The sequence below is a fragment of the Oenanthe melanoleuca genome, chromosome 1A (assembly GCF_029582105.1).
Source record: "Oenanthe melanoleuca isolate GR-GAL-2019-014 chromosome 1A, OMel1.0, whole genome shotgun sequence".
In the NCBI taxonomy this organism is placed as follows: Eukaryota; Metazoa; Chordata; class Aves; order Passeriformes; family Muscicapidae; genus Oenanthe; species Oenanthe melanoleuca.
In genome coordinates this window covers 11474909-11496532 of record NC_079334.1, presented here as the reverse complement: position 1 = coordinate 11496532, position 21624 = coordinate 11474909, and the positions used below count along the sequence as shown (strand labels likewise).

At 40.7% G+C, this 21624-nt stretch overlaps 1 long non-coding RNA gene across 1 annotated transcript in view; it reads left to right on the top strand.

Annotated features, from left to right (window-relative positions):
• Positions 1–5719: 5719 nt before the first annotated feature.
• LOC130266359 (uncharacterized) overlaps positions 5720–21624 on the top strand; it is a 96741-nt gene continuing 80836 nt past the window's right edge. Inside the window, exons 1-2 of the long non-coding RNA XR_008842850.1 lie at positions 5720–7112; positions 8031–8217. This is a non-coding gene — a long non-coding RNA (uncharacterized LOC130266359). The remainder of the gene's footprint in view (positions 7113–8030; positions 8218–21624) is intronic.

The following is a 21624-nucleotide window of genomic DNA, read 5'->3' as shown; positions in this document are numbered from 1 at the left end:
ATTTGGTCTTTTCCTTATAAGGGCTCTTGTGTTGGTAATAATCTTCAGTAAAAACACCTTTATTAAATTTTGGCATACATTTAATCATGTAGATGCTGGTTCATCTTTGAAACAGCAAAGCGGGAAATTAGGGGGCGGAAATACTTTTTGCACTGAATTTCTGTTTTGCTGGCAATACCAAAATGACCCTCTTTTCTAAAATCCATTTTACACTCCAGTGTGGAGTGACAGCCCAGGAGGAGCACAGCCTCATCCCAAGCCTTGGAACTGGCCCTTTCTGTCCACAGGGAAAGAAAAGACCTTTAGTTATAAAACCTTAGCATGTGTGCAGGACATTTTGTTCACTAAAACTGGGACGTAGCAGAATCGTGTTAAAGATGAGTTTATAACTTCAGGCATCCCTTTGAAATACATGAAATTTAATAATGCACGTGTGACAACTGCAATAGGTGTGACATGACACACAGAAAAAAGCTCAAATGATGCCATTCATGGAACACAAATTCTATAAAGTACTGTCTTCTTCTCATAATTATATATATTATACCTGTAGCTTATACCAGGAGTGTAGAAGTCTGTATTTATCTGGCTGGATAAATACATGAATACTTTCAGTAGTTTTATTATTCTCTTGATACTGTATTTGATTGTAACAATAATGTGTCAATATCGTTAGTGCTAGGAGGGGTGTTTTTTCCTGGAGAGGGATTTAAATTTACCAGTGCCAGTGTACTGTTATTGTGTGAGATTCCAGTTATCCTTTGGATAGCCAATCTAAGGTGCCCCTTATGCACAATATATTTTACCTTTAATGGGCTCAAAAGAAATGGCAACTTGAACTGTAGAGCTGAAGTTGGTCACATAAATACATCTGATACTAACCCTCAGCTCACAAACAGAATTCTGTATCTACAACCATTTTAGATTGTCTCTGTGTAGTAAGAAATTGCAGCTATGCTATGAAAGTGATACTGTAATGGAAGTCCCTTTTTTTTTTATTAAAGTTTATGCAAATTTTTCATTTTTGCTAACATTTCACTACCAAAAAATCCACAAAGGAATTTGTGCTGTATGTAAATTTTTTGTGCATTGCAATTGGCTTTGTTCAGGATTGTTGCACTCTGGTGTAATTAAAACCTAGATACAAAAGAACTTCGTCACTGGACAGGTCTTGGGTAGTTTAAAAAACCTTTAAGTAATTTATAATGTAAAGGGATTTTAAGCCCTTTTTAGATGTGAGAAATTGCAAGTTTTCAGTGAAGATTTCATCATGTATATTTGCTTATTTTTGCAGGCTTATCATTCTCTGAAACCAAACATTTTCTTTTTTTTTTTTTTTTTTTCCCCGGTGTGTTACTTTTCCTTTCTTTTTCCTCACTCCTTTTTTCCTAGATATATAGATGCAGGTATAGATCTTTTTTTAGCTCTCCAGCAGCTGTTTGTGCGAGGCACCGTGTTGTGAGCAGAGGTGCCCTGGGATGGAGGGAGGGCTGGCTGCTCCGGGCTCTCTCCGCATTCCGGGCGGGACAGCCCGGCTGTCGGGAATGCCGCCTGGGACCAGCCTCTGCTCCGTGCGGCCAAGGGCCGCCGCTCACCTGCGGTCCAAAGGCAAGGAAAAAAAAAAAATAAAAAAAACAGGGGAAAAATGTTGCAAGATAAACAAAATTGTGGTCGGTAGCACCCTTAAAAACCTGCTGATGCAACCACTCCCTTTAACGCCTTCTTTCTTGATGAAAAAGAAAAATTAAAAAAATAAACCTCTTGTCCTACTGCCAGAGTTTCAATTTTGTTGATACCAGTTTAATGCCAAGTTTTCTGTGCAACACTATTGTTAAAGTACAGTGTACTGGAGGAAGTGTTTTTGCAAAATGCTTCATTATATTTTGAGGGGAAGGGTGTAGAAATACATCCTCATTCAGTTTGCTTTTACAGTTTAGATAATTTCAGAATTGTCTGTTTGGTATTTCAGTGTTTTCGCCCATAATTTAATAGGCCACTGATCCTTTGGAATTAATGCAAGTTATCCAGCAATAAATGGAACTTTCCTAAGTGACCTGCACAATGGCACTATGTGTAATTGCTGTCCTTTCTCTGAAGTGTGCACCCCTGTAATCCCCAGCCTGGTCCTTTCAGGGAATGGTGCACAAGACTGCTTTGCTTTTCTAGATAGATTTTAATTATTTTTAATTCCTAGAGAGTGCCTTTAGAAACAAAAGCTGTCTAAATGTTAAGTAAAATTATTCTTGGTGATTTTTTTAAATAATCTGCACTGGAAATATTTTAATGATACAATAAAATAAAAAGGAGGAATTTATACTTTTCTGGATAACTTAATCTTAAAAAAAAAAAAAAAAAGAAATATGTTTAATTTGATTATTAAAAAAACAAACCTAAATATGTACCTGATCATCTTGTATTAAATATTTCTGAAGGCTGTTAGATTACAAACCACCCTGTATTGCAAATGAGCTGTATTATCTGGAGAGCAAAAAAATCATGGTCTCCTTAGAGGTGACCTCAATGTGTATGTCTCTATCATACCAAACTGAGAGGAAAGAACAAGAGATGCCACTCAGAGTTAAAATACAAGTAAATTAATTAGTGTTCAGTAGGAGTATTTATAATGAGTTTCTAATAGACAGAACTTGTGATAAAGGAAAAGAAAGGAGATATCAAATTCTGTAATAGTATAAACTTTGGTGTGAAAATACTGGCTTACTACTATTTGCATAATTTGAATTTATTCAGACATGATGAATCTTAAATAATTTTTCCACGTCCCTTTTTTAAATTCCATTTCTGTTAAGTGAAGCTTACAAGTTGGGCTTGAGGTAATTGTTTTCCTGTTTCCCAAACCCCTAGTTTTTTAGTACTGCGGTAACCTAAAGTTAGACAACTTTCAATCTTACTTCACGACTGTGGTGACAGACAGAATGCATTTATGTGTCTCCTTCAGGGAGGGTAGCTTTGGGTGGATGAATACGAGCCATAATTGTGTAAAGGCAAGGCACTTTTAACCCTCCAAATGCACCAGAATTATCCCCATTAGGAGCAGGCAAAAGGCATTAACAAATAATGAGAAAGGAAGAGGCAGGTATGGAGAGTAAAGAAGAAGACGACCTATATTTTTTATAGAAAGCATAAAAATAAATAGAGAGCTAAAAATCACATTTGAGAAAAAAGGGGGAAAGTCATTCAGAAGCTGATTCAATACAAGTAAAACACTCTGAACTAAGCAATTTGTCTATTTAAGTCTGATCCTTCCCTAAACAATAGGTCTGTCTTTCATATTTCATTGGCATTAAAAGTTGTTGACTGCACTATCATGTGTAATCTCTTTTTTTTTTTGTGCAGGGTTAATGTTCTCATCTGTGCATGTTCTGTTAAAATAAATATTATCAGGAATGTCATACCATTATTTTAAAGCAAAATGATAAGAGTTTTAGCTGGATATAATGGCTGTTTGCTGCTAAGGCTGTTATCCAGAAATTTTGCTTTTACTTTTTAACCACCCAGAATTTATGCACATTGTCTGCATCTACAGTCTATATGCAATAGAGACCAGTTATTAGAAGAGGTCAGAATTACTAGGTGCCATTTTACTGAAATAAATATTTGTGGGAAAGTTACTGTTTAAATATATTGTCAACTGTGTCCTGATAGTCTCTAGTATGCTTTTAGTATAATTCCCCTAAAAATAAATATTAGAAACATTTTGTGGTTTCACACCATTAAAAAAAAAAAAAAAAAGTTGGTAAGGGAAAACCATAAAACATCTATTTTGCTTACAGAAGAAATGTGTATTCTCCTCAGAAGGCTGGTGGTTGAACATTTTCTGGAGATCTGAGGCTGGATGGAAATGGGTAACAGAGGTTCCCTGGATTTGCCACGGCAGGAGTTGTTGGAGCTGCGGCACGGCCAGGCAGCTCCGAGAAACCCACATGTGCCACCCTGTGCCCTCTGGACCTGGCTGGGACTGTGCATTTTGAGAGCAGGGCTCGCTCGGTGTCAGGCCTGGGGCCAGAGCTGCGCTCCGAGGCCAGGCTGCTGTTCCAGCCTGGGCAGGGCTGGCCGTGCCAGGCACAGGGCGTGCAGCTCCACAGCTGCCTCGCCAGCCAGGATACCTGGGGCGTAGAACGGAGCCTTTGTCCATCATTACCACAGCTGGGCACTGAAATGCTGCGCTGGTGAGGTTATGGAAGAGGGAAATATATCTTGGAAAGAACCTCCTACTCTGAGACCCTCCTCTCCATTTTGCAGGATAGTGCGTTGGAGAGCAGCCACTCTGGATGGGATAGAAACCTATGTCTATGGGTTTTCTTTTTACATTGCAGTTTTTCCTATCACCTCACGATCAATATTTAGTGGAATAAATTATGAATTAATATATTCTTTTTCCTGAAGAATATTTTACAAACTTAGACATATATGGTATTGACTTTTTCAATCAGTTGAAGCTGCCTGCCTGATTTAAAAGTACATCAGGAAAGCAATGATAGCATAAGCAAAATCAGTAGTAAATGAGAGGGACAACTATGACTTTCTTTAAGTAACTATGTAATCCCTTTTTTTTTACGGTAACATATTTTCCACAAAGAAGACTCTTCAAGGTTGAATCTTGTACAGTCTCCTCCCCCTCTCCACCCTCCACCCCCCCACAACCCCCCCCCCCAACAGCAGGGCAAATCAAATGCTTGACAACGTTTTTTGTTAGGAAAGCACATGAAAAAAAATTTTGAATATACCAATAACAGAAAAAGTCTATATATTTTTATTGCAAGAAGGAGATTTCATTGGCTGAATGAAATGGCGAGATGTGACGCAAAAGGACACTTGGACGGTGGAAATGCTGATGTATGCCAAAGCAGGCGCACCAAGAAATGCTGTTGCTATGAGAGAAACAGAGGGAGGGAGGGAGGGAGAGACCGTGAGAGAGCAACTTGTGGAGGCCTTAGTTTTCCTTTTTGGCTTATAGCAGAGAGACTGCAACATCTCCCGTTTCTAGCAGAGAGAGTTTGGGAGCTTCCAGTGGGTATTTTCATGAGGCTGAGCATTTAGAGGAGAGGAGGGAGACAAGAGAGATGCAGGTCACCTTAGAGCACACAAAAGCAATTGGAAAGTAGGAGGCTGTATGTACTGAGCCAATGATCTGTGCTATGATAGATATACAAATTAGTATGGCAGATGAAGCAGCTTAGCTCATTATCCACCTGATGGTACTGAGACTTACAATTCAAAATGACAGAATTAAAATGCAGGCACACACAGACACACACAGACATATATTTATAATGACCCCACCTTTTCATCTTATGAATTATCCAGCTGGGATACCGACGTCTCTTGTGTAACATTCTTAAAGAGCTGCAATAAATTCACCTTGTGAGTCCATTAGCCAGAAAAGGGGGAAAATAATTTGCAGGATTTTTTTTTGTCTCTCTTCTTCGGCAAGGGGGAAAAAAGTTTGTGCTATGAACTTAGCCTAGCAGCTTCTGGAACGTGAGCCAAAAGGGGCAGGAAGTTGTTTTACAATAGCGTTACAGTGATCTGCCACAAATGGAAAAAGCCAAATGTTGGACTCCGCAAAGAGAAAAAACATCCTTCTCCCCCTTGCTTCCCTCCTCTTGCCCCTTAAGAGAGAAAGAGGGAAAGGAACGCTGAGCTAGAAGTTCTTTTTTAATTACTTCTTGTAAGTAATGGAAATATTATCTTACTTGCATATTCCATGGCAAGCAGGCGGGAAAGAAGTATCAAAGGGACGTTTAAAAAAATGCACTTGGTAACTAGCAACGGGACTTTTGGCACAATTCCTTGAGTTTGCTTGAGGTTATGGAGGGGGGATGGGAAGAAGAAAAGCAAGTCCACGCAGCACGTTTTCTTTAAAGAAGGGGAGGTTGTATGGAGGCAAAACTATATAAATTTTTTTTTTTTTTTTTAAGGAAACGTATGTTGATCTTCTGAAGCTGAATCCTCAGGCATTTGTGGCCCGTCCTTGCAGCCTGGTATGTTTTTTGTGAGTGTGTGCGAGCGCTCTCAATCAAACAGCAATCATGGCAGCTGTTTTTCTTCCAGCACAGCAGTTGAGCTGTCTCGCCCAAATGCTTATCAGCTTTTGACTCGGTGCCAAGAGAGTTATAAGGGCCAAGCAGCCTGAGTTTGGCTGTGCAGCTGGTTTGGAAGTAAGGGCATGAGAAAACAAAATCACGAAGTTTTTCTGTCACATATAGTATTTACTTTTTCAAATAGCCATTTTCAGCTCGGTAGGTTTGGGTTGGTTTTGTGTGTGTGTGTGTGTGCGCTGTAGTTCGTGGTCCTTGCGGACCGCTGTGTTACGCAGAGCAATGTAGGTGTGTGAATGCAGAGAGGAGCCTCTTCTCTCCGTTTAATCCCGGGAGATATTTCCGTAGAAACCACCCCCCCACACACACCCCCACCTCCCCCAATTAAAAGCTTCATTAGCCGCACTGCCCTGTCAAGCATATTGCCATAGCGTGGGTGCATTTACATTCCAGCGCAGCGCCTTTCCTCCCATCGCTGCCTGTCTCCCGGTCCCCTCCCGGCGGCGCCGTCCCCATCGCAGCCCCCGGCCCGCGGGGTACCCGCCGGGGTCGCAGCGGGGCCGGGCTCGGTGCGTGTCCGTGTGCCCGTGGCTGCGGGGGATGGAACGGAGCCTGTCCGCGCAGGGCCGTGCCGCTTTCATCATCAGCTCCAGCCTGCTGCGTTTCGCTGGCTCACGTCCTCCTCCTCCTCCTCCTCCTTCTTCTCCTCCTCCGCCAGACTGCTCCAGTCGCTCACAAGAAGGAGGCTGGACTCTGGAAAGGCGGCTGCTGCTCGCATTCCTGCTGCAAGGGCCTCCCCTTCAGACGGCCTTTGCCAGAGCAGAACTTTTAAAAATGCTGCAAATAGGATCTTCTTTTTCTTCTGCTTGCCTGAGCCCTCCTCTCCCAGCGTTCCCGAGCGGGGCTGGTTCTCGCCTTTCCTGCGCTGTACATCCCAATGCAGAGGGCAAAGCGCCGAGGGCTCGCCCCTTCGCTCATCCCTTTCCCTCACTCCCTTTTCCCTCTGTTAAGGAAATGGATTCCTTTGCCTGAGCAATGATTCGGGCTTTGCAGGTTTGTGTGCTCTGAGGATAAGGGCTTTTCCTGGTGGTTTTCCTCCCCGGAGTCCCAGTGCACAGTGCTGCTCAGGGAACAAGCCTCTTGCTTTCTCTGCCTTTCTCTTTTCATAGAAATATATTTTTAATGGCTGTAGGTATCTGCGCCATGTGAAATAGGGCGTGTGATATCCCTCCAAACCCCTTGTAATTGGACCATGGCTGAAAAGGAAATACGGGGGGGATGTCTGGGGAGGCAGGGGGTGCACAGGCAGTTTCGTCCTTGCAGACCTTCCCCCCCGCCCTTTTCTCTGCTGAGGAGGGAAAAGGGGATGTGCAGTAAAATGCCGTCTCTGGGACAGGTGCCAGCTCCCAGACAAAAGAAGTAAAATAGGCGGTAAAGAGGGAGGGGGGGGTGGAAATTAATAGGCAACAAAAATAGGAATAGAAAATCTCCGAGAGGCAGGGCTGGCGAAAGGGCTGGTGCCCGACAGGCCTTTTTGCTGAATATTTTCTGTGCGATGGGTGGGAAGGAGAAAGTTGCGGCACACTTTTTATTCCCGTCTCCTCTGCAGACGTTTGGGAGCGTGAAGGGAGGATGCCTTTTTTTTTTTTTTTTTTAATCTTTCTTCACCCCCCCCCCCCCAACCGCTTCTTCTTTTCCCTCCTTTCTACTGAATTATTCATATTGTCAGTGGTGAAGCCAGGACTATTAGCATGCATCAGACATGCTGTTTGTCTGTTTGCTAACATTCTTCATTCAAGACTTGTTAACTACCAGACAAGCTTAACACGCTTCTCTTTTTTCCCCTCCCCTCCTCTTTCCCTCCGTCTCTCCCCCACTCGCTCCCTCCCTCGCTCCCTCCCCTCTCTTCTCCCTTCCCTTCTGCCTGCTCCGCTCCCTTCCCTTCGCCGCCGTCCCTGCCACCCCTCGCAGCGCCCATTGTTGCCGGCGGGGCCGGTGCGGCGCGGGGCGAGGCCGCCTCCCGGGCCTGCCCGGCCGCGCAGATGCGCCGCCTCGCCCGGAGCCTCCCGCCCGCCTTCCCGGGGACTGCGGAGCTGCGAGGGGAACACCCAGCGCCGCATCCATCGGCGGCTCCCGGGCCCCGTCCCGCCCTGCCAGGGTAAGCTGCTCCCGCCGGAGCGCGGGGGATGCCAAGTGGGAAAATCAAGTTTCGGGAACTACGTGGGGATCGGCACATTGGCTCGCGTCTGCCTGATAATTTATGATTAACCAGGAGTGCGTTATCAGCCCGGCGAGGTCCAGGCTCATTCGGGAGGATCGCTTTGCTGCATATTAAGGATGTGATAGACTAATATTTGCTATTGTTGCTGTTTTTTAGGTTCTCTTCTCTCTCTATCGAGTCTGCCCCTCCCTTCGCTAGCCTGTTTAAAACCAGCAAGCTTCATTTTCTTAGCAGACAAAGGTCGATCACAGCTTTTATTTCTGAATGCAAATGTTCTAGGACTTGTGCCAGTCCTGCCTTCATTGAGCACAATATAGCTGCTTTCCTGAATGGCGCTTCCCCCTTCCCTTCTAAAAAATAAAAATAGAAGGGAGCTTAAGAGAAGAAACAAAGTTGGGCGGTGCAAGTTTCTTACATTTATTTAATATTTCAGTCTGTGTGAAGCGTTATTAAGCATCCCTGTGCAGAGCAGCTGTATCGTAGCCACCAGCCAGTGCATGGGGTTTATTTGTAGGGACACATACGAGAGAAGGGACCTGGTGACATTGCTCAACTCCTGGCTTTGCAGGTAACTATCTGATGCTCTTCAGTCATTGTATCTCATCACAATTACATCTCCTAATTTTCTTAGCAACGTGAATTTGAACGTAAATATTTTCAGCATTCATGTTTAAATTTTTTACTACCTGGAATTGTTCAGGATTTGTTTCTAATAACCATTTTTATAATGTATTTTTAAAATTCTATTTTTCAAGGCCTTTAAAGGTCCATAAGCGCCAAAAGTGTGTTTTCTTTTTATCTTTTACGTGTGCGCCCTGGCATATGCTCACGCACACTCCCACTCTCTCTTCGGGTGTTAATGAAGGAATTTATTTTAAGTAGAATACTTAAATATTAGAGTAATGCCATTTATAGACCAAAGTAGCATGTGGATAGAGATGTACTGAGTTAGGCGCAATTTTGACAGACGGTTAAACACTTAGGATTTATTACTACTGTCAAATTGCCAGACTTATGATAATAGGTATTTTCAATTCTTTATACAGACTAATCTATGTGGAAATTAAAGTATCTGAAAATTAAATATATTTTAGGACATTTTATGAGGAAACTCGTCCTTTTGTATATATTTCTAAACCAAAAGGCTTTTTCTGTACCAGGAAAAAATGGGAGTCGCGTATAAAAATTTTTAATATTTTCCTGTTAATTTTATTTATGTCTAGGATTTAAAGTAAATAACTGACCAAATACAAATAAGTTTGGGGGTTTTCTCTAAAAAAAAAAAAAAAAAAAAAAAAAAAAAAGAAAAGAAAACCAAAAAATAAAAAAACCACCAAAACCCCAAATCAAACAAATAAGGCACCCCCCAAAAAAAAAAAACCAAACCCAAAGTAATTTGAAAATACCTAGAGACTTATACAAAAATAGTTTTAAATTCAGGCCATTTGACAGCATTGTATCAAAACCATCTCAGTATTGGCATTGCATTAGAAGTGTTTTATGGCAGCATAAACTGAAATACAACTCATAACTGTAAGTAGTAAAACAGTATTTATTGGCTGATCATGCTCAAAGTAACTAGAGAATGTTTTAGTGAACTGTGTAGATTAAGAAAGGAATTTAGGAGCATATGGCTTAGTGATAGCTAAAATTAATTTATTTAAAGTAGTTTTTAGAGGCCTGTAGCAGCTACAGAGTACAATGCAAATAAAATATTAGTTGAGGGTTCACAGACTACTGCTGAACACTTCTCACTGAGAAATTTCAGAGTACACAGCGGATATTGCTTCTAATTATGCTATTCCTCTAAAGAAGACTTTTTTTTTTTTTATCCTTAGGTTGGGGCTGTTTTGTTGATGAGGGCTAGCTTAAAGGAATATGAAATTGTTTCTCACTTATTAGCTCATTATTTTGTGGAGGCTTGCTAGAAATTACCTCTGAAAATAAAAGAAGCAGAATTGCCTGGTTTATTTCACAGTGAGGGTTTCTGTAAGTATGCTGAAAATTAACATAGCAGTGTATAAAGACCACGTGCATGTTAATTGAAGAGGGATTAAAATCTGTTCATTAGATTGGCAATTTTCAGGGTTTAAATTTAAACTTATTTTTAGTCTGTAACTTGAAATATAACTGCTGATGGAACTATTCAGCCCTCAGATGAATGTCTTCAGAAATTATGCATGTGAGCTGGAGCATTTACATTTTGAAAGTGTTTTGTGTTAGAGTGCCAAGATTCTCGTACAAAATGTTTGGTGCGTGGAATGAAAAATGAAAAGCATAGACAATACTTGGCTTAATTAAAAGATTTTTTATAGCTGGCTAGGATGAAGTTTGGCATATTTTCAGATAATAATTACAAAGTTTTGCATATTTTCAGGTAATAAGTAAGGGAAAATAATCTAGGATAGAGCAAGTTGAGGGCAAAATGAGTGTATCTCACTCATCTCAATCCTCAAAATGCAGTTTTGTCCTCCAAAAGAAAATTTAAGGAGTTGCTGATAAACGAACTGTCTCTTCTTAACCTCCCACCTATCTTGGCTGAAAATCTGGCTTTTACCTACTAATGTGGAGGACGAGGGGACACAAGGGCAAGGTCCGTGTGTTCTAGGCCTGGGAGGGGTGCGGGGTGCTGGGCAGAGCCGTGCTCTGAGCATGGCACAGCAGTGATCCCACAGGAACAGGACCTGCAGGCAGGCGGGCTGCCGTGGGATCCTTACTGCCAGAGACAGCAAGTGGGCCGTCTGGCTCAACTTCTTAAAATTAATTGTAATTTTGTCCAGATGAACGTTGCCAGGTTTGGTTTAGGGTAAGAAAGATTTTATTGTGGGTAAAGGGGAGGGAAAAGGGAGGAGGAGGTGGAAAGGAGAAAGGGAAAGAGAATGGAGCGGGAGTTAGGTCTTTGAGATGCGGGTGCAATCCGGGGTTCTCGTCTTTGTTGAATATGTGAGATGAGTAGGACTGTGAGGCTGGATTGTATTTTTGTGTGGCTCTATGGGTACAGCACTGTCTTCTCACAGTACGCACCAAGTATTCATACACCTTTTGTACCAGCTAAGGAAAAATAAAAGGAGTGGAAGAAATGCCTTACTTCATCCAGTTTTCTTCACTGGGAAAAAAAAACAACAGATTTTTTTGGGGGGAAGGGGGGGGCGGGATATGTAATTCACATCCACTCAGTGCTTCATCAGCTCCCCTGCGAGCAGAATGGGTTCTGTGCTGCACTCAGCCTCCGTCCGTGTGCCACATGTTCCATAAACCTTGGCAGGGCCTTGGTGCTCAGAGTCTGCCGTGCACATGGGTGCTCAGGGCAGGGGCAGGCCTGTGATGGTGACACCTTCCCTCAGGAAAATGGAAATGTGCTCTAATTAGGCATTTTTCCTGCTAACTGCATCAGTCCCTCGCAGCTTGAAGCAGGTGCCAGTAATCAGCCCTCCCTCCTCCCCCCACCGTGGTGGTGCTTGTGCAGGTCTGAGATGCACAACAAAGCCATGCTGCCACAGTTCTAATGCTGATTTATGGCGCCTGTACCTGTCCGAGAAGCGGGGGGAAATAATTTAAAAATATGATTGCATGTCTTTTGTTTCTCAAATAAGACACACTGTGGAGCGTGTTCCTTCATAGCCGCATGCGTGTTCGTGCGGCATGTGCTCGCCCAGCGCGTTTGATTGTTGCAGAGATAAGTGTTCATTTATTCAGTATGCGTGCAGCTAGCTAGACTCACGTTTGCAGCCAGAAGACAAAAAGTTGGAATCCCTGTAGCCAGCACAATAGACATTCCCCAGCAGTGATCCCAGTAGATAGAAAATGGATGGGTAGATGTTTGGAAGTGCACACGTACTTCTGCAAGTCCTGAGTTTATCTGCTGTAAACTGTGCTGGGCTGTGCAGATCTGTACTTGCTTATGCATCTGACTCCATACCTGAGCCACAATACATTGAATTCTATTGAGCTGAGTTTGATGGGCTTTGAAGCAGTCCCCCTCCACCAGATACTCACTAACGTAGTCTGTGTGCACATTTGTGGAGTCGCTAATAATTCTGGCCTGTAACTTCTCACCAGAGATCGAACCAGCCTGTGATTCTCTTAGGAATGGGGCAGAAATCTGTCCACAGGTATTTCTCTGCACTCACAGAGGATATTTTAAATCTCCAATTCTATTTAAATTTGACTTATGATCTCTAAAATAGAATGTAATTCTGTTTAAGATGTGTTCAGTTGTAGAGGGATATGTAGGAATAAAATGCCCAGGATCAAGCCCTTTGCAGCTTGTCTTTTAAAAAAATATACTATCAAATATGAGATCTCATCATTTTGAATTGCCCTTTATAAAAACTGTCTTTTTTCACAGATTAGTGTTAGCATTTATTTAGTAGTTGTATACTCCTCGTTCTTGCATATTTTGAAATTTGCTGTTCTGTACCTCTGGAAACAAAGGATCTGATCCAAAGGCCTCTGAAGGCGACGGGGGTTTTTCCACCGACTTCAAATGGGATTTAGATTAAGACTATATACATAATAGTTTCAAATAAAGATTCTGACTGCTACAGTGGTTTTCAGGGTCTTCCACAAAACTTTACAAAACTCTTATAAAAAATTGTCTAGGCATGATGCTCCAAAATACATATCTAAGCATGAATCACGTTTTGTTGTTTTGCTTTAAAAAAAAAAGGGGGGGGCCAGGATGGCACTCCGAAGAGCTTTATCTCACTAGTGCTCCAAATGAGTGTTCTATGAATAAAAAGGAGGGAATGTTGGGTCAATATTTGGTATGTAGCTGATGCATTACCTTATGCATTCTTTATTTAAATTAGGGCAGCCTTTTTGGAAGGAGTCTATAGATTTGAGATGGCAATGCCTGCTTATTTTTACACACGTAAATTTAAATTAACCTCAACCGTCGTATCCTGTTATCTGCCAAGGAAAACATTTAGCTCCTGTCCAATCTGTGTGGAGTTTCAAAGTGATTTGCTTTTTTTCAAATGTGTAAAGCACAAATAGAAAAGTAAATTGCTTTGCATACCGATTGAATATTTTGCAAAGGGGAAGGAGGAGGATCTAAGGAAAAATGAATTTATTATTATAATAACCAATAAACCTTTATCAAATATTAATTAAGTCATCATTTTCTACAGCCCTTGATTGATTGCATTTGAATTGCTGACTGATATTTTGCCACACTTTAAATCTGAGGGACACTTAGCATGTTGCCCATTTATTCAGATACCTTCACAAAGATATGTTTGCTGTGGCATTCATTCAGCTCCTGTAGTTCTTTTGTCAATGTAAGCAGACATTTCCAGAGGAGAGGGCAGCTACAATTTCAATAATAAAAGAGTTCACATGGTTTTATAACTATAGAGGCAAATATTTTTGGAGTGCCATATTAGAAAAAATAGTACTATTTAGACTGGTCTCGTTTTCTTTATTTTTCTCTGATTTTTTTTCTCATTTTATGTAATTTCAGAAGTAGGAAAGTACCCTGCAAACAGTTGATCTCAGAAGCTAGAAAAGAAGTAGCAGCAACATCAAGTCTATTATTTTAATGCTGAACTGAGTAGCTTAAAGAAATATGTGAGAGGAGAGCATTTTTGTTTTTCACAGCTCTGCTAGGCCAAGGTGTTTTACACTGGAGTTAATTCCTTGGAGAGGAGTCAGTTCGAGGGGCCTGTAAAAGTGATCAGCAGATGCTGGTTTTTGACACAAAGTTATATTATTATTTCTAAAGCATTGCTCACTGTAACTGGTCTCATGGAATCACAGCAGCATAGGTGATCGAGGAGGGCTTGTTCTGTGGGAGAGTTCATTTACATTTTCATCTGCAGGATGTAATAACCATAAAGCAGCTACAAATATTGACAGTGTCTCAGATGGACAGTTGTTTCAGTTCAGGCAGTTCTGTGTTGGTGAACACAAAGCTTTGACATGGACTTCTAAATGCATTGGCAATCTTTTCAGAGCTGCTGTTGCTTTTTATTGAAATGCAGTCTGCAAAAGGCTAGGAAAGCTATTTTGTTGCATCCAAGAGATTTTGATCGCTGCATTTGTTTTGCTACCCAAACACAAAGAGCTCTGGTATATTTACTTCTATATTTGTATATATAGCAAGTATCATTTTTAAAAGATTTTTCTCTTTGATAAATCATTCTTTATTTTCTTCTTTTTTATGTATATATTTATTTTTCTTTCTGGTTGCAGATTTTTTTCTTTTTTTTTTTTTTTTTTTTTTTCCCTTTTTCTTTTTCTTTCTTTTTCTTTTTTTTTTTTCTTTTTTTTTTTAAGGAAAGGCGAGTTCTCATGATGGCTTTGTTACCTTTGGCAGACGAGATGTATTGTCTAATTTGTCCATAGGAAACAAAATAGTATATCCAGTCATGAGTCAGTGGAAAGTCTCCCACAGGTATCAGAGGGTTTTGGATTGTACTCTCAAACTCAGCTAACACTAATTTAAAAACCTTATGCAGGAAGCCTGAACTCAAATGACTCTTAAAGTGCATTTAAAGAACGCTACATTCTGCACAACCTTCAGATTTGGGCAGTGAGCTTTTGTACCTTCTTGCTCTATCCAGTTTAACCCAAGGAGTGTCAGTCCTGCTTTCTGGTTTTAGGGGACACAGCACCTTCCTACTCCAGCGAGCATTTATGAATTGCGGGGTGCACGGAGGGAATTGATCACATCCCAAAATAGATGGAAACTCTGTTACAGGCCCAGAGCACATATATAATTTTGCTGCAGGGGTTCATCATAAGGTTTAGTTTTGGTTTAATGCAGTGTGACATACAGGGGTTTTTTTGATTGCTTAGTTATTATGTGAATAAATAATTAACATTTTAAAATTTGTTTTTATTAGTAACCGTTTTATAAAAGCAGTTTTTCAACTCAATCTGTTATAAAGATAGCTAGTTACCAGTTTTTAATTGAAGGTTATATGTTTCTCATTCTATAATTATTATAGAAGGAGGAATTAACATGATCACATGGAAATTTTGTTTCTTAAATGGAGATTTACATTGATGGATTGAAGGTTTAAGGTGCAGATTTACATTTAAATTACATATTACATGACATTTACATTTTAAATTATACTAAAACAATTATTTCTACTGTCTTATTGGTATCTTTGAATGTCTCTATAAAATTATTTCATTTAAAGTATAACCTACTCTACTATGTATATGTCTCATGTATGAAATCTGAGTATTTTTTGTATGAATGCACTCCTGTTTGGTGTAAACGAAAGTGAAGCTGCATGTACAATATTCACATGTATACATTTAAGATGCTGTTTAGCACTTAGAGTAGTGATTACTTCTCTGTAACAAAAAATGGTTTTGAGGGTGGTATTTAACAGCATAAAAATGGTATCTGTCTGGTGCTTGCATTTTGTTTTTCTCAAAATGCTTTCAGGAATCAAAACTCAACAGTGTTGCTTAAGAGAAGATTAAAGATTTCTATTTAATTAATTAATTGAAATCTGTTAAGGAATAGCACATGGCTGCAGGTGCAGCCAGCTGGGAGCAAGGAGTGTCGAGGACAGGGCTTATTTGGGACAGGAAAGCCAACTGGAAGGTGGTTGTACCTGTTGTAAGGAGCAGGCCAAGAGTGGAAATCAGGAGTGAACATGGAATAAGTGTTATTTTCTAAGGAGACCTTCATGTTTGTGGAAGGTACCATACATGTATGTATGTCCTTGCTGGTGCAGGTCTTTGGTCCATGGCACTGCGGGCCATGTCTTGCAATCAGTTTTATCAAGTTGGAAGGAACTTGGAGTATGAGCATAATTCTCTTCCCAAAATAGATTTCTTTACAGTGTCAGTTGGATATGATTGGTTTGCACCCATATAAGGTTCTGGGCTGGACACAGAAACACTAAAATTCCATCATTGTTGAAATAATTGCTGCAAGCTTTTTAACTTTTGGTGCATGCCAAGCTGAATACGACACAGAGTCCACACAGGCCTGGTGGTGGGTTGAATTTCATCTGGAAAAAGGGGGTAAGTGCACCTGAACCCAGTTCCTGAACTTTGTAACTTTCCTTGTCATCGGTATGTTCCTCCTGAGATACAATCTAACCTAAAACATTAAATGGAAGAACAATTGAAGGTTCAGCAGAAAGTGCTAAAGACCTCTCCTCAACATTAATCTGTGATAAACTAGGCCTACACCTTAACTGTGTATGTAAGTTTTAAGGTTGCAAGTAGTGGAAGAACAAATAGAAAAGTCTTACAGTTCAGTTAACACTTAAGAGATCAAGCTGAAAAACCACTTTGGCAGTGCATTTGCAGCATTTTCATTGTTTTGGCTCTGTGTGAACGTTTCTGTAGAGCACTCAGGACAAAATAGTTTCCACAGGTGACCAGTGGCTGTCGTGTGGGTATTGCTTCTAATGCAATTTAAAAAAATAAAACCACTCTTCACAGAGTGGATTTCACCTTCGTGCTGATGGCTAGTTCAAGGCCTACATAAAGTTTAAGGCCCACTTATATAGCCCCCAGCTTTTCCCTGTCATGTACCATGAGCTGCTACTGTAGAAGCCACCAGAAGAAATACAAAGTATTTCAAAGTACAAAGAATAATTAACACTTCTGGGACTGCAGATTATTTTGATCACACAGTTTATTCAGTCATTCTTCTATCTTTTCTTGTAATATCCTTTAATTTGTAAAATATTCATCTAGACATGCTATTGTTCAGAAATGAAGCCTTGATGAAATGGGAATTGTGGTGCCTTTATCTGGAAAAGTGAGTGAGAAGTTGGGAGATTCTTTTTCATTCAGCCTTGAGTATAAGAGTAAGCACCTCTTCTAGTTTCCTCAACTCTTTCCATGCCTAATCACCTCCCCTTTTAACTTGGAGATAAATCTGGTGTTGCCCATGAGGTTTCTGCTGTGAGAAACAGCTGATGTCCGAATAAACCATGTACAGCAAATGCACAGCACAGAGCACTGATCTGGGAAGGGAGAGTTGCTCAGAATGCAGAGCTTGCAGAATTTGAGGGGTGCAGCACTGCTCTTGCACAAGGGGCATCTTGTAGTCTAGATCTGGGGTGTAGCTGCTGTTCTAGGCCTTGGCTGCCTTTGAATGGAGTTTTTCCTCATAGTGAGCCTGGGCCTTGCCTCCCAAAATTCACTGGTATTCCTTACTAAAGTGGAAAGGAATGTATTGCTTGCCATGAGGTTTCTTTCATCACCACTGTCTTGTAAATTAATCACTCTGTTTTATGCATTGATAAATAATAGGAGAGACTAACCCCCTCAGCATCTGCATCAATATACCCAAAGTCAAAGTCCAGGTCGGATCAGAACTGCTTGGGAGAAAATGCTGTGAAATTGCCTGGTCTCTTATCCTTCCAGTTTAGGATTCTGCTGTGCAAGTAATTAAAATCTGGTATGTTGATAGTATTTTAAAATTATTTGGGGAGGTTAGGTAGATCATTGCTTTAAAAAATCCATGAAACAAAACAATCCCCCCAAACAGCATGCTAAAACCATGAAAACTAGAATTTACAAATCATAACAATTTATGTGTTCCCTGGAGAACAGAAAGCTGGGAGGCAAATTTTAAAAATAAAGACACAAGCATATTTTACATGTTTTGTTTGCTGGCTCTTTTTTTTTTTTTTCCCTTCTCTGATAATTCTATTCCTTTTTATCCTACTGCTTGCCTAAATGTAATTGAGTTTAGGATTTTTTTCTCTTTGCAGCAACCTCTCCTCTGTTTGCACTAGGAGCTTGGTTTCTGGGAGCCAGAAGGCAGGTTTGTCCAAACTGGCACTGTGGCACTGCAGTGGCTGGAGCAGCAGATGTCTGGGTCACTCTGTGTCCTGTGTCCATTCCCCAAGAGCATGGCCACCCTGGAGTGCCACAGACACACACGGGGGGCTCAACAGGGAGCAGCTGAGTGCACAGAGCCACACTGTTTGCACCATGTGGATGGCTCCAGCAGGCCAGGGTGTTTCAGAAACGCTGGAAAAGCTGTTTGGGTTTAGTTTTTCCCTGCATTTTTAATAAATGTGCCAGTGAAAACCAAATCCTGCGGGTGCTTATGTACAGGACTGACCTGTGCACCCACATACAGTCCCAGACTGGGACTCTCTGTGTTCTGGCTCCATGTCCTCTCCACTTTTCAATGGCATCCCCCTCACCCACAGCTGTTGGTGCTGTCTGGCAAACCAGTGCTTTGAGCAAAAGGTAGGAATACAGGAGTCCTGCAGCCAGACTTCTCTGAAATGTTTCCTAGTATTCCTCTGCCCAGTTTGGCAACTTTATAGTCTGATTATTAATGGCTCTGAAAATCTTCGAGTGAGTGCTGCTGGGCCCCTCGGTTGTGGTGCTGGTGTTTATTTTGGTCTCTCCAGCTGGCTCAGGAGTGCTTTTGATGACTTGTGGTCCTGAACTCTCATTCCCACTTCCAGGCTCACCTGCATATGGATGTCCTGAGTACCAGGGGAGTGTAAGTTGGCCAGGGCAGGCAGGTCCACTCCCTTGTTTGCAATATCAGTTGAAATCAAAGGGGAGAAATTAATGTCATAAACCTAAACAGAATAAGGGAAGGTGTAGAAGTTCCATTCTGGACTATGGAGTTGGGCAGGGTTTGTAGTTATCTACATGAAGTGAGTGCTCTGCGTCTTTTTAATGCTCCTTGCATGAGACTTCCAAACTTCTGTGTTTGATTTTTTGGATTTTCCCTACTCTTTCTTTCTTTTTTCTTTAAGTCGACATCCAGTCTTTCCAACATCCCTGGTAGGCAAAGCTGTGTTTGCAGGCATTGTTTTGCTCGTGCACCTCCTGCATGGTCAGTGCCTGCCTTTGAGTGATACCCAGATCGGAGGAAGGCAGAAGCACCTCCCTGTTGTCCTCAGTGAAAGGTGTACTCAAAGGGATGAGCAGATTTCAGCTTCCTGAAGCAAAGGCCTGGGAGCTCCTGGTGCCACAGCCAGACTGACATGGTTTCAGTGCACTTTTTGAGAAGCAGATATGTTGATTGCTGCAGGAGTTCATTGTCAGAGATGATGAGAGTTTAAAGTGAGAGATCTTAGTTAGAAAGAAAATCAATGGTAAAACAATGTTTCAATCTATAGCCTCAGTAAGTAATTTACTTTTGAAATTCTGCTCAGAGGTGAAGCCATTTCCATTCATGTCTTTTTGAATCACATTAGAGTCGTAAGTCAGTGTTGGGAAGTTTTGTTTTGTTTGTATAAGAAGCCCTTCCTAACTCCTCAAACTTCTCACAGCTGTTTTCTTTGTGTCTGATTTTAAAAAGTGGAATTTTTTACGAGATGCATTTGAATTTTGCTTTGCAATTGATAAAAGGCTCCTCTTTAGCATGGGATATGCACATTGCAGGCTATTTAACTGGAAGCCAATTTTTGTTTTGAGCATATATTTTACGAATAAGTTTCTAGTATCCCTTATTTTAGATGTACTGCTGTAAATAATGCGATGACTTGTATGACTTGTACCTCTGTAGGAGTTTTGCAAAGACTAACACCATGAGGCATTAAACTCTCCCTAAAATATATGAAAGAAAGAAATGATATGAAAATTTCTCTTTGAGAAGGAGAGAGAAAAAAATAAAGACAGCTGGGTGGAACATGTTTCTGTTGATTTGAGAATTCCTGTTTTATTTTGTCTAGCAATCAATATGCATTTTTTTCTTTTAGAAAAGAAAAATACATCATCTGATTTCCAGTTTGAAAAAACAGATTACCTATGTTTCCATATTCCACACGGTTTCATTTTGCACTCCGATTTTAATTTTGCTCTTGCGTGTCCTGTTTTCAATATGAACTTCAGTGTTGAAATCCACTGCTTTTGTAATTTTTTCTTTTAAAAGGAGAAAGATGCTGATTTCACTTCAGGTCTGTAAAGCAACAGATGTGACTCCGTGGCTGCTCCTGGTGAAGGAGGAAGCATGGCAGCTTCTGGAATGGCAGTGTCAGACCCCAAGTAATTGTCTCTGCAGTAGCCCTGTGCTGGTGCTGGACTGCTAGGCAGGCTCATCTTCAACAGCACATGGTGCTCTCCTGTACCTCTATTTAATTTGTCTCATCTGTGGCACAGTCTCCTCTAAAGAACTCAAGCTTCAGATGAAAATGTATTTCTCAGGCAGAAAGGAATTGCAGTAAAAGTAGTTGTACAACTAGTTTGTCCTATGATTAATAGCAAGACTTGCTTAGAAGTTAGTCTTTGATTTCCTCTGTTTAATTGTAGCCCTAAGTGAAATGGGTTTTTTGATTTATAGAAAATGCAAAATTGGGTACAGAAAGTTTTAAATTACAGTAACAGTAAAAAATTTCCCACAATAATCATCCCATATTGTTTCAATTCAAAAGAGCTAGGGCTTGATTTGTGTGGGAAAGAACTCATAGCAGCCAAGTTCCACATTTGAAACTGGGGAGAGGGGAAGATCAATTACCCTCTTTTGAGAGTACAAAAATATGCCTGAACTTCACTATGCAATACTTTTATCATATATTCCCTCTCTGGAAGGGTGTGTGTTAATTTAGAATAGCTGTTTTCTTACATGGATATCATGTAAAAGCAAGTAGAAAAATTGTGTTCAAACATAGAAAAACATCAGTTAAAAAAGCAAAACCTTTAGGAGCAACAATGGCTCGTGATCATGATGGAAAACTGATCTGTTTTATAATATTTGCATTATGCAGAAAGGTTCAATAAACTGTGAAAATTCTAACAGCCCTAGTTCAATAGCAGTAGCTTTAATAACAGTAGTTTAATTCCTTAGCTACTTTTTGGAAGTTCTGCATGGCTGTTCTCACTTTTGCTGCACTGTATTTGTGTTGACTTTTTCTTTCATTAGACCGCAATGCCTATGTGTGTTTACAGCACTAATCTTAGATGCCGAAATTCAGGATAGTAAAAGTATATTCGGTATCATTGAAACTATTCCAGAGTAAATGACTTTGCTTTAACAGATGAGACCAAATTCTGCTCTGTTTACAGGGGTAAATGCTGAAAAACACTGCTCTGACCTATGCAAGTTTGCATGGGAGTTCCTGAGAATAGGAGTTTTGGCCCTTTATATCTGTTTTTTTTTACTACCGCAACGCCCTTAGAAATAATTCTGAAAATAATAATGCAGTTGTTATTCTGTTGGCCACCTTGTTGGCTTTTAAAATCTTGCTTCACAGTCTCCCCTCACATACAGTTTCATTTGGAGCACACTGAGTTTACAGTTTGAATGTAAAGTGCTACTTCTATTCCATTTGATTTGGCATGACCAAGATGTAAAATCTAAACATAAAGCATAGTATTGATCCATTTATAAGTATTTTCAAATTGTGCTGCACTTCTTGGATAATTTATTGTTGTAGAATTTTAAAG